The sequence below is a fragment of the Marmota monax genome, unplaced genomic scaffold (assembly GCF_021218885.2).
Source record: "Marmota monax isolate L192 unplaced genomic scaffold, Marmota_monax_Labrador192_F-V1.1 WCK01_AAM20220418_F8-fsc00012, whole genome shotgun sequence".
In the NCBI taxonomy this organism is placed as follows: Eukaryota; Metazoa; Chordata; class Mammalia; order Rodentia; family Sciuridae; genus Marmota; species Marmota monax.
Genome location: NW_026695227.1, coordinates 13,002,207 through 13,015,303, shown reverse-complemented (window position 1 = coordinate 13,015,303; position 13,097 = coordinate 13,002,207). Strand labels below are relative to the sequence as shown.

Genomic DNA, 13,097 nt, shown 5'->3' with positions numbered 1-13,097 from the left:
AATTTCCAAGCTGAGGGAACATCAAGTGCAGAGATCATGAGACCAAGAGAGTGTTTGGGGTCATAAGCGTAGCGCTGACTGGGTATCACTCATTTGATTTCTCATGGGATATCACCTTGGTTCACTACTGACCTTTCATGTGGGTTTGAGCTGTTCCTCCCAAAAATGTTTTCAGGTAATTGAAGCCAAGGACTTTAATTTCACTCTCTCCAAGACGTTGTTGCCATTCTCCTCACCTACAAATCCCTCAGAGTTAGTCCGGTGCTTTTACGAGGCCATCAGAGGTGTCTATTGATTAGAGAAGAAGGATATGTTCATGCTCTTGACATAAAGAACTTTCTTTACCTGCCTGATATTAAGACATAACACTCCATAACCACCAAGAAAAAAGGGTTTGTGGTGGGGGGAGAGGTTGCAGAAACACAGAAAATATTCCCAGAGTACTAATTTCAGGAGCCTGAAGGTCTATTTTTTTTTGGCAAGAATGAACATTTTTTTAAACTGTGTTTCTGCAGATTTCAATGGAGTAGGGGTCCCTGGAAACAAGATGGGATAGATGCCTCCAAAAAAAAGTGATTTAGTGAATTGCAGTCTGTGGGTTGATTAAGTATTGATCAGAGCCCAGCCTTGGTCTGAAACAACCTCAGAACTACCTTGTGAATAGGCCATAAAGCAACAGAATTGTCACTGATTTAACTGGCAGTCTCATTGGGAATGCTGTGAAATCCTTAAGAATAAGTTCAGAAAGTTTGAAAATTTGCTTAAATGCTAAGCTTTTTAAAGATCGACACTCCAAACATCACTAAGGTAAATACAATTTTAACTAATGAACAAATGGCTTTGAAAATACTGGATTCACTGTTATTGAGGCTTGGGAGGTATCTGACTCAGATTTCATGGGGACTTCTTTAGGATAAGTGTAGGATGCAAATTTTTAGTTGCCAAATTTGAATAGATATCATTGTAGAGCAGCAGTGTAGTCTATGGACTATCCCTGTGGATCCTGTGACATCAAATGATTTTCCTAATGCTGCTAAGATGTTATTCTCTATTTACAGTGTAACATCTGCACTGATGGTACAAAGAAAGCAAGGTGGATAAAAAGGCTGGTGTTGGAACAGGAATGGGGGCAGCACTAGCTGCTGAGTGCTTCATGGTCATGTGCTTACTGTAAGAAAAAGGTGCAAGTCTTACTTAACCCATGAAGTCCCAAGTTTTCAGTTCTTCAATATTTCAATGAAATTGATACAAGTGCATTAAAGTGGGTTGAAAATCATAATCTAGAACTTATATATTTCCTTTACATATATTTTCATATATGATATAAACAAAAACTCTTCAGGATCCTCAGTCATTTTTGGAACGTAAAGTGTCCTGAGCTCAAAATATGTGAGAATTAGTGCTGTGCAGGATTAATAATTAATATATAATGAATATCTGTGTATTGTTTTGGATTCTTCAGAGAAACAGAACCAATATATTGTGTATATGTGTGTGTATACACACATAAAAATACATATATATACACACAAAAATATATGTGTATATATACATATATATGTAAGTTCTGTGAACTATATAAAAATATAATAAAATAGTTTATAATGTAACAAATATAAACATCTATTTATACATATTTTACACATATATGTAAAATATAAAATACATTTATGTATGTAAAGATATATTAAATAAATAAGGAATTGGCTCATGCAGGTATGGGAGCCAAGACGTCCCAAGATCTGCAGTCAGCAGGCTGGAGACCCAGAAGAGCTGAAGAGCTGATGATATAAATTTGAGTTTGAGTCTGAGGCTAAAGGCTGGAGAAGACCAATGTCCCAGCCAGAAAACAGGTAGAGAAAGAATTCTCTTACTCTGTCTTTTTTCTATTCAGGCCTTCAACAGATTAAATGAGGCCCACCAACATTGAAGAGGGTAATCTGCTTTACTTAATCTGCTGATTCAAATGTTAGTTTCATCCAGAAACAGCCTCACAGAAAAAGAATCATGTATGGCTCTATGTCTGGGTGTTCAAGTTGACCTATAAAATTAACCATCACAAGCAGCCAAACAAAACGAGTTCACTTTCCCTTGTTCCCATGAATGAATACATAGATAAGAGGAATCCTTATATGCATGGATAAATGGTTAGGTAGGTACTTTTTCCTTGCTTCAGACCTGGGGATTATGAGGTTAATTGCAAGCTTAGTTTATATGAAAGATACCTGTAAGCTTGTATTCCCATTTATTCTTTCTTACCTCTTCTTCTTTCCCATTCCTTCTACCCGCAAAGCAGCTCTTGTGATGTTTTCTGAGTATCCTTTCTTTCTCTTCTGGTATATGTACTTGTAAAACATACATATGGTTTTATGTTGCATATATTTCAATTTACATAAATAGTATTGTGGTATGTAGAATTTCCCCATTTTTCATCTTAGCGTTGTTAAGATCTATCTTCATTACATCATGCTAATAAGAAAGACTGTAAAGACAACTTACTTGATTGATGTGCATTTTTCTCATCACACTTATGCAGCTAGGGATTTGATGGTAGCATTAGAACATTTTACTTTTTAATATGACAAATATGAAAAAACATCTTTAAGCTATAAAATTTATACCGCCTACTCCAAAATTACTTTACCATTTCTTCTCAAAGCTCATGTCATCATACAGCTTTTATCGGTGATCTCTGTGTGCTGCATAGGTTTTTGCACTGTGAAAGTTTTCAAGAAACAAGAGCCAGATCACGGGGCTTCAGAAACCTTGCCTTCACAATGGGGATCATGGGCAAATTGCTTAATTCAAGTCTCAATCTTATTCTGTAAAGTAGGGTTAAAAATAGTACCTCCTTTACAGCACTGACATGAGGATTCAAATGAATTTATATTGAAAAATGCCTGGCACATAGGAAGTATTACACTGATGTTTCTGAAATGAAATGAAGGAACAGAACCTGCCATTTGAGAACATTGACTTGTTCCTGGAAACCAGAGTCTACTTTTTCCCTCAAGAGCACTTCTTCCCTTCATCTTCCTGAGAAAATGTTTCGATACTAAAGTGTCACAATGGTGATGGATAGAAATAGTAGCATTTTACTCTGTTATTTTAAGATCTTCATAGTTACTTAGAATATTTTAAAATTTTATATTAAATATCCTAATTGTTAGAATTCTCTGTATATGAATCAGGAATAGAGATTCACAGGTCCAAAAGAATCGTGTGCTATGTAGACTAAGAAAATAAAAGGACTGTGCACTTCACATCAAATATAGAAAGTGGTCAAACTCCTCAGGCCCCAAAGTCATTTCCTTTCTTTCCATCAAGACATTTGCAACTTCCATGTTCCCTCCTGGCCACAGAAAATGGAAATTCCCGGTGCCAAGATCTGTGAAGTCAGAGCCACTACAATGGCATTCAGGTGCTTTCCATTACTGAGTAATTCCTGGCACGAGGTGTTACATTTTCATCTGCTTTTATTCTCTTCACTGATGACAATGTCATTCTGGAAGCCCCAACTAGGTATCAGAAAAAGATGAGCATTTTGGCGTTTGAAGTATTTCCAATAGAAAACCAACTGTGGACTATACTTCCTAATTTGAAAATCAAGTTAAATTTAATTGTTTCAGACTGTTTTCCATTAAAGAGGTTGCTAACTTCCTTCCTAAGAGTGCTTACAATCACTTTTCAGGTTGGGTGCTCTGGGATAAAGCCAGATTAACTCGGAGCTGTGAATTTTACAAATACTCTCGTTTAACATATCATCAATTTAAATAGAGCTATTCTGCAAAAATGCAAACATGGTAATTGGTGCAATTTTATTTTCTGTATGAAACAGCATACAAGACTATGCTAGCTTTGACTTTCTGGATCTGCACAGCCAGACGTCTTGTAGAATAATCACTGAAGTTCAAATTAAAGCCCCAGATGGAAACACAAACAGGGGCCACCACTGTGCCTTTGTCATGCTTCGAAGCTTAGTTCTGGACAGAAATGTGTTTCTGGTTAAAATGTAATCATTTCTAATTCCTTCTGATCACTGGGTCATATTTGAAAGAAACAGCCTGAGGACTACAATTGCTTTTAATTACCACTGACTGTTGATTGGAATCATCATTTCCTTCCTATATATTTGTATTTTTGCAGAACCAACAAAAATAAAGATATGGCCTCTTTATATTTTAAATATCTTTTGGGAAAGAGCTTCATTAGACATTACCCTTTATGGATTAGAGTATCTTTGTCAGAACTGGATTTTTGAAATTTTCCTCACCAGGGATCACAGAAAGAACAAGGTCAGTTTAACATCTTCCATTGGTCAAACATTTTTTTAAATTAGGTAGTGTTATTTTTTATTTAGTCAAGTTCAAGGGGGTTTGTCTGCTTCCCCAATTAAAGAATTTAAAACTGAGATTCCTTGGACAAGGTTTTATTCTAACACCCACCCCCTCTGCCCCAACACACACTCTTTACTTCCCCATACCTTTTTAAAAATGAATACACCGAGAATATCAAGATGGACAAGCAAAAAATGAAAACAACTCTAAAATTTCATGCAATACTTTGAAATTTTACATTAGTTTTGATCTTCATATGTTAATGGATTGTAATAAATAATGACTATTTCTCTCCTAAGCTGGGACCCGGAAAAGTAGTGGAAAACCCAACAGGAAAGAGTGGTATCAAAGACCCACTCAAAATTAAGTGAAAAAGGAAATACGTGAAAAAGGCAAAGATGGCACGTGGCCTCACAAGATTTATTCTCCTGGGTCTTATTTCTGTAAAGTCCATGTAACTACGTACTTACACTTTCTGATGTGTTCCTGATTATTTCAAGAATTTGTTACAAATTAGAGAAAAATATCTTAAAAATTTGATTCTACTGTAAAAATACATGAGCTCCAAAATGAATCTTGTATTTAGGCTTCTCCAGGGACCTTTGGCAATAAAGAGAGGAAATTTGTGTCTGTGTCTCATAAGGCAATATATTTAATCCATTCACAAAATGTTAGTTAACAGCATTAGTTACAGAGTCAGATATAACTAAATGGTTCAAATCGACCTAATTCCTCAACTTCTCTGTGCTTCAATGTTCTTACCTGATAAGTGGCTAAATTATAGTTCCTCCCTCAAGAGTTCTGAGGAGAATTAAATAAGAGTAAATGAAGTGTTTGGCACAGCACTCAAAACATAGTCCAGAATAACGATTATTGCTTTTATGCTTGGTTCATGGCAATACACACAAGAAAGAAGGCTCTGCCTTCAGGAATATTAACACAAAAGGTTAAATATACTGTAAATTGAACTCTGATTTAGTAAGTCCAGTAAAATCTTTACAGTAGGATGTAAGAAACTGTTAAGGGTAGAGAGGATTTGAACTGGAACATAAATGAAACCAGGGATTCAGAAATTGAGAAAGGAGGTGTGGTTCATTCCAAATATGAGCAGTAGAGGGAAAACTTTCATATGCTTGGGACTTGGGAGATTTCTCTAGACGAATAAATATATTTCTGGTGGCTCTTTCTCCCTCTTGTCTCGGGTAGTTTCTTCACATGCACATATTGATCAGTACAGAGCTCAAAGTCTCCAAGGAACACTCTGCAGATCTCTGAAGTTCGTTCTCTCCGCCCCGCACCACCCCCCTTTCTCCACCTCTCTTTTCTCTGGTGTTCTGCTCCATAAATTCTGCATTTAAACACAGTGGAGACTACCATGCCATGTCTGTTCTGTCCTTGCTCTGTGCCCTGGATGCTGTGTTTAGGCAATGAGCTAGCACAGCCTTAGGTCACATCTCCTTTGTATTCCTTTTTTGGGGATCACAATCTTGTGGAGTCTGTTGCCTAATGTCCAAATACTTTTTTTAAATATATATTTTATATTTGTCTAAAGTAAAGGAAATTAGTTCTCTGTGAATACATTCTGACCAAAAACTGAGGTTCCCAGCTGTTTGTTTTCTATAAGAAGGCACCATGTTTTTTTTTTATATCACAGACTCCAAGAATTTTAGAGCTCAAGGGACTCCAAGAGGTCACCTAATCTAAGTCAGTACCAGTCTCTAGTAAAGTGATCCTCATGGATAACCAGATGCATACAATAATACGACTTCATGCCACACAGGAGGATGTTTTAGTCTAGCTATGTTTCTAACAAGTCACACCCCAACCATTAAGACAGAATTATCAGTGAAGGCATTAGAGTAAAAAATTCCTGGGCATTGCCACCAGTTAATTTGTCTTTGGGAGGTGCTAGAGATTATTTAGACAACAAAACTTCTAAAGCATTTCGAAATGGAAAATAATTCACAATTTTGTCTTACTGGCGGTTGGTTTCCATTTCTATCCAATGTTTGTACTGCTAGACTCCTTTTCCATTCCAGGTATCATTTAAGCATAGATGCCTTTAGGTTTTGACTTGCTACTTTTCCCCTTTACAGAGGCTGTTATGGTTTAGATGTGGTGTCCCCCAAAAGCTCATGTGTGAGACAATGCAACAAGGTTTGGAGGAGAAATGATTGGGTGACAGCCTTAACCTAACCAGTGAATTAATCCCTGATGAGATTAACTGGGTAGTAGCTGGAGGCAGATGGGGTGTGGCTCTAGGAAGTGGTTCACTGGGGCTTGGCTTTGGGGTATATATTTTGTATCTGGAGAGTAGAGTGCCTCTCTCTCTTTTTCTCTCTCTCTCCTTTCTGATCACTGTGTGAGCTGCTTCCCTCTGCCACACTCTCCTACCATGATGTTCAGACTCATCTTGAGCCCAAGGAATGGAACTGACTGTCTATGGATTGAGACCTCTTAAACTCTAAGCCTCCAAATAAACTTTCCTCCTCTACAATTGTTCTGGTTAGATCTTTTAGTCAGCAGCAAAAGAGCTGGCTAAAACAGAGGCCCTGGTGACATTTTATTGATGGTTATCTGCCTTTTATCTTCTTGAAATCAACTTCAGTTTGGCTTAAAGTGTACCTGAATCTAAAATTTCTTTACTGCTGTCCTCTCTGCTCATCACCCTGCCTCTTCAAGGTATTGCTGTCTTTAATATCAACATCTTTGAGGGTTTCAAAGCAGTCCACTGAGGTAGAAACTTGAAATTCATTACAAATGCTGTCACTGAAGGGACCTTAGACTCGGGAAAGCCATGCTTTTTCTTTTTCTACCATAGAAAACACCACAACGTAAATATATTTCTATTGCAATCCCACTTCTGAGTTATAAATCAAAGATATGGTTAAAGACCTTAGTAGTAGTGCGTATGTTTTCCATCATTAAAAGTATGTATACAGGGGTTGGGGTTGTGGCTCAGTGGCAGAGTGCTTGCCTAGCATGTGTGAGGCACTGGGTTCAATTCTCAGCACCACATATAAATAAATAAAATAAAGGTCCATAGACAACTAAAAAAATATTTAACAAATTAAAAAATACGTATACAGAATAGTTTAAGATGGTCCCAAAGAATTCTAGTAGGTTTAACAGGTCCCATACCTACCTCTCCTTTCCAATATGCATGTTTTAGAGTGAGTTATTATCAAATTATTTAAAAAAGAAAAAAATTAAAACTTTGGAGCAATAATTCTATACATGTTTTTTTTTCCTATTTCCAAATCCTCCACCCCTTTTAAATGACATTATTTCTATTACTCAGACTATTAAGAGACTTTCAATTAAACTGTTTATTAACCCTTTGTTATATTTTATAGAGAAAAACTTTTTTTTTTCTGTACCAGGAATAGAACTCAGGGGCACTTAACCACTGGGCCACATCCCCAGTCCAGTTGCTCAGGGCCTCAATAATAAGTTCCTGAGGCTGGCTTCGAACTGACAATCTACTGCCTCAGCTTCCCCAGCCACTGGGATTACAGACATGTACCACCATGCCCAGCAGAACAACTACAACTATTTTGAAAACAAAATTTCAAACAAAATTTACACCTAACACCATGGACTCGTGTGTTTTTTGAGAACAAGACACTATGTACAGCTAATTGTGTTTCAGCACCAGTGACTCAATCCTATCAACATCCCTTTTAAACCCAAACACAAAGTTGGTTAAAGGAGTCTCACAGCGTCTCTGATTGTCTTCAAGTACCATCTAGGGTGCTGAAATATCATTGAATATGCTAACCCATATATATGTATGATGAACATATATTTTGCAGACTGCTTATTTATATGTTAAAATCAGAAATGCAAGTAGACCTATAACTGTAGTATTTTCAAAAAAGCTGCAAGAGGTTATGTTATAGCATGGGAGACTGCCCACGTCCTTTAACACTGCCCGTGCTTGAGGATGATGATTAAATTCCTGTCACTTGAAATGCAATAAAAAGAGGCGTCTCCTACCAGAGGGTCTGGAGCAGGAAGAATAAAACTTAACTTGCCTTCTATCTTCAAATTGGATATTATATAGTGAATCAGTACTCCATCTTTTCAATGGGAAATTTCAGGCCAACTATTTGATTCTGTCATTTTCTTGCTATGTCTGTCTGTTTCTCTCTCTTTCTCTCCCCTTCCTCTATCCCTCTCTGTCTCCTCTTTCCCACACTCCACCCTCCTCCCACACACCACCCCCTCCATCCTTCTCCCTCCTTCCCAGCCTTCAGTATGCTTGTTTTGGTTTCCCTATGTCCTTCTTAAATGAATTGTCAGCAATATCCAGTCTCAATTACTTCCCACCTGAGCTCTGTGGTGACTCTGTTCCTCTCTAGCACATGTCATCACAAAAACCTGTAACAGCTACTGAAGTCTATTTTCATCTTTGATCATTATATCAGCAGTCTTTTGATGGCCTACTGGTCTAACTATACTACACAGATGTAGATAAAGTATATGCCCCTGAAGCCACGGTGAAATTTTCATGAAAGGGTTCCAGGAGGCAGATACAATGCCCAGGTTAATGGTGCCAGAACAAAGCTGTGATTTATGCTTTCTGTTTTTAAATATACCACCAAACAACTTGGTACAACTATCACATAAATTAGATGCGTGTCTGCATTCAAATACTGGGGAAATAGAGGTGTTCTAATTTTTTTAAGATCTGAAAGTTATGATTTTTTTGTTGACAAAATATATGTTTATTTAACTAAAACAAAACATACAAAGAGTTCCTGAAGTTATAAATGATGTGTTTCATTGTATTTTACAGACAATATTGCACCATCAATGTTGTATTGGCTTTTCATCACTGTGGAAAAACATCTGAAGACAGTAAACTAAAGAAAGAAAAATTAATTTCTGGCTCACTGTTTCAGAAGTCTTAGTCCAAGTTTGCTTGACTGTATTGCTTTTGGGTCTGAGGTAAGGCAGAATATCACAGCAGTAGGAGCTGTGGCAGAAGAGATGGTTTAACTTATTGTAGCAATAAAATAATTTATTTTTTTAAATACAGGGATAGGGGGAGGGAGAGGTGGGAGAAAGGAAGGTGCCTGGGACATAAAGAACCCTTCAAAACACGACTCAACACCTCCACTCCTAAAGTTTTCCTCACCTCTCAATAGCACCATAGTCAACACTTGGATCTTTGTGGGACATTCCAGATCCAAACTATAATAAAGGTCAGCTCAAGATACAGAGAAGTATTTAATAACACAACCAAGATTAAAACTCTTTGTTGAGGTTTCTTGTTCTAGCAGTCAGAGCTCAGTATATGATTCCATAGGTTAGCACAGGAAATGGGTAAGAAAAAGTGTAGGATCGGACTGTCACAAAACAGAACAAAGAGCTCAAAGTTGAAATTGAAGTTAATGGATCTTCATGGGGGTCATCAGATCTTGGGGTAGTAGGGGCCAATGGGTAGCAAAGGAAAGATGCGGGTGGCTGCTGTGATGGATGGGAGAGTGAAAGCAGCAATCAGAACCATCCAGCTCTTGCAGAAGTAGGGTATGGGCTCATGGTGTTCCTACAAGTGACATCCAGGAACATCTTTTAAATCCTCACTAGATATGAATAAGCAGAGGAGCTCTAGGCTGAGTGACTAAGTCTGACTGACTCACTGGAGGCCTCTGGATTTGCAGTTTAATCTTCATTTGCTCTATGGAGGAATAGCAGGGAGTAGATTGGCAGAAGATCAGTAAGGATAGTTATTTCAATGAATCGCATTTTCAGAAGCTTCTTGGGAGCATCTTTAACCTGTCAGGAAGATCTGGAGGCATAGGTGGATAAAGTAGGTGAGGATCCAGAGCAAGGCCGAGAGGATAAGGGTGCTGGCTGCGGACTCCTGGGAGACTCTGTCTATGATGGCACTTGAAGGTCCTGTTGGCTCCAGCTCTGGCTCCCATTGCACCAAGAACTTCTGAAGCCAGGTTCTACAATCACCCATTGAGGACCTGCATAAGAACTCAGTCACCTCCTTGTCATTTTCCCACATTTCTTTCATCCAGTTGGACCCAGAATGCATCTCTCTCCACCTTCTGTTGTCTGAGTCAAAGTGGAGCCACATCTGTCCATTGAAGCCAAACTGCCAGGAGCTGATGGATTTATGCTGACGACACATCCTGCCCTCCAGGATGTGCAGACCCCTGGCCATGTCATTTTCTGCTTTAATGTCAGCCAGTTTATGTTTTAGCATATCCCCCATTTCTCTCAGTGCCGTTTTCTGTTCTTCCCAGGTGATTGTGGCACTCACTTTCTCTCCCAGGGCACTCAAGGATTTGACCTCGTCCAGGCCACAGTCATAGGAGAGAAAATTCTTCTGGTCCACCTGGCCTTGGACTGTACACCATTGCTGTCCAGGTGCTGGCTTACAATTGACGGTGAAGTCATAGCAAAGAGAGTGTGTGCCTGCCCCTGACGCCAGAAGAAAGTCTAGGGTCGGGAGACCTGCCTCCTGGCGCCAAGATTTAAAGCCCGAGGCCCCTCCGCTCCTGCACCCAGCATCCTCCTCTCCCTCTGCTGCCCCTGGCAGGGACACCAGCGGCCGGGCCTACAATATTTTTAATCTGGGTCCTCCCAGGTATAGATATCAAGATGGGTTTAAATGGATGAGGATTTAATTAGAGAAATGCCTGTGAGAGAAAAGGAAAAGGGAGCCAAAGAAAGCTGAGCCTTCTGACCACAGTGTAAGTTCAATGAATGAGAAGAGGGAAAGAAGGTTGGTTGGAAATATCCTAAATTACATGTGATCTAAGAAAGGCTCGGCAGGACCTGCAAGGAGTCCTGCCAGAGGACTTCCATATCTCCCAGGAAAGGGCATCTTAGAATTCCTTCTGTATTCAATCCTGTCCTAGGAGCAACCCATGGGAGCAAGGCATGATGCAAACACAGAGATGGGTTTCATGGGATGTCAGCTGAAGCCTTATCGAGTCCTCTGTCGTGGAGATCTGTGAGGCACGTTCCTATGCCGACTGAAATTACTTTCTTAAAATATCAAGTACAGGTCAGGATTCAGGAATTAATTTCATATAAAATATCCCAATGCATCTAATTTCAAGTTTCTTTATAATAGGATTTTATTACTTCAAAGATTTGACCCAAAATAAACAGCAAAACAATGAGGTCTCCAAACAATATACTTCATATTGGAAATTTTGTTGTTAGAACCCCAGGGTCCCAAAGTGATTTCATTTACACCTTGAATCTGATTATATTTGGCTGCTTAGGCTAAATAAATAAATAAAAATAAAAAACAAGAAAAAGAATCACTTTGACTACATTCATTTTCTTCTATGGTCAATGAAAGCCAACAGCTTTAGCAGCAGAGGACATCATTTTTGCTGGAACTAAACTCCAGTGGGAATTTATGACTTTCCTCCCTATACAAAGAACATTCAGGACCAATGGATCATCTCCAGGTACAGTTTACAAAGGTGGGATGTACAGTATAAGAAAGTTATCCTTAATGGTAGAGAACTCAATATTAAACTGAAACTCAAGGAATTTCTGTGCTTATCTTCAATAATACGACTCAAAAACATACCTTCAAATATTCTAAATAACACTGAGATAGAAATCAAAGACTTCAGAAAAGAATATAGTGAACTTGATCATTAGACTAGGCTACCCTTTCTCAGTTTCTAATATTGTAGGGAATCTTTCTCCAATCCTTGATGCTGATCAATTCACCAAAGAATTTGCAATTAGCATTTCCTAAAGTATAGTATTTATATCACTTACAGTCTAGGGCATGTTAGAAATATAGAAAACTTTTTAATTTTATTTATTAAAATGTTACTTTAGTGAATTTTAGAAAAAAAAATAACTAGCCCGTTGAAACTATGAGTTCACAGATAAGGTTAAATTTTAAAAATAAAGAAAAATATTAATAGTGCACTGGTAAGCAGACATGGCATAAATCAAATGGTGAAGAAGGTGTGGTAGATTAGTTATTGGCCCCAAAGATGGCCACATGATAACCCTGGGACCCATGAGTGTCATCCCATACAGAAGGAAGGGTACAAATATAACCAAGTAGAGGATCTGGAGATGGGGAGGCTATGTTGGATGATGTGCATAGATCCAAAGATGAAATCCAAGGGTGTTTATAAAAGGGATTCTGGAGGGTTAAAGACAGAGTATTAGGAGATGTCATGAGGGGAGGAAGAGGTTGGAGTGATGCAAAGGAGGAAGGAGGAAGGCTTCTGTTCTCCTAGAAGCTGAAAGAGACAAGGAATGGTTTCTCCCCTGAAGCTGCTAGAAAGGACCAGCCCTGCAGACAGCCTGATTTTAGCGCCATCAGATCTATTTCAGTCTATTGTCTTTCAGACTCCAGATTTACAAAAAGATGGGAAATATAGTTCAAGGAGGTGATTCTTGTATTGAGAATAAATTTCTCTTGTTTGATGCCACTTAATTTATGGCAATTTAATGCAGCATAAATAGGGAACTACACAGATGCTAATCAAATGATGGACATTCATGAAGCATTGGTTTAGCAAATGTCTGAATGCAGGCATTTATATTATGGATCACGATAGTAGTCTTAAATTGTAGGTACAGAGTTTGGTGTAATCTATGTATTCTTTATGCAAGAAATATTTTTGTAAGTTGTTAATTATTCTGGAATATACTTACACCTGCATCTGGAGACTTGAAATCACTTGTGTAATTTAATGTCAATAATTATAATTAATGAAATTTATTGAGCCTTAAACAGGCCAGTCATTGTTT

At 38.2% G+C, this 13,097-nt stretch overlaps 1 protein-coding gene across 15 annotated transcripts in view; it reads left to right on the top strand.

Annotated features, from left to right (window-relative positions):
• Positions 1–13,097, top strand: part of Lmntd1 (lamin tail domain containing 1) — a 340,293-nt gene that overhangs the window by 174,621 nt on the left and 152,575 nt on the right. For 10 of the 15 annotated variants that reach the window (XM_058576414.1, XM_046435441.2, XM_058576413.1 and 7 more), the window contains one exon: positions 9,139–9,290. The exons of 1 other annotated variant lie outside the window; for it this stretch is intronic. The gene's annotated coding sequence lies outside the window, so the exon portion shown is untranslated. Of the gene's footprint in view, positions 1–1,648; positions 1,854–4,146; positions 4,296–9,138; positions 9,291–13,097 lie in introns of those variants that run through there. 4 more of the 15 variants (XM_058576408.1, XM_058576417.1, XM_058576415.1 and 1 more) reach the window with 3 other exon arrangements.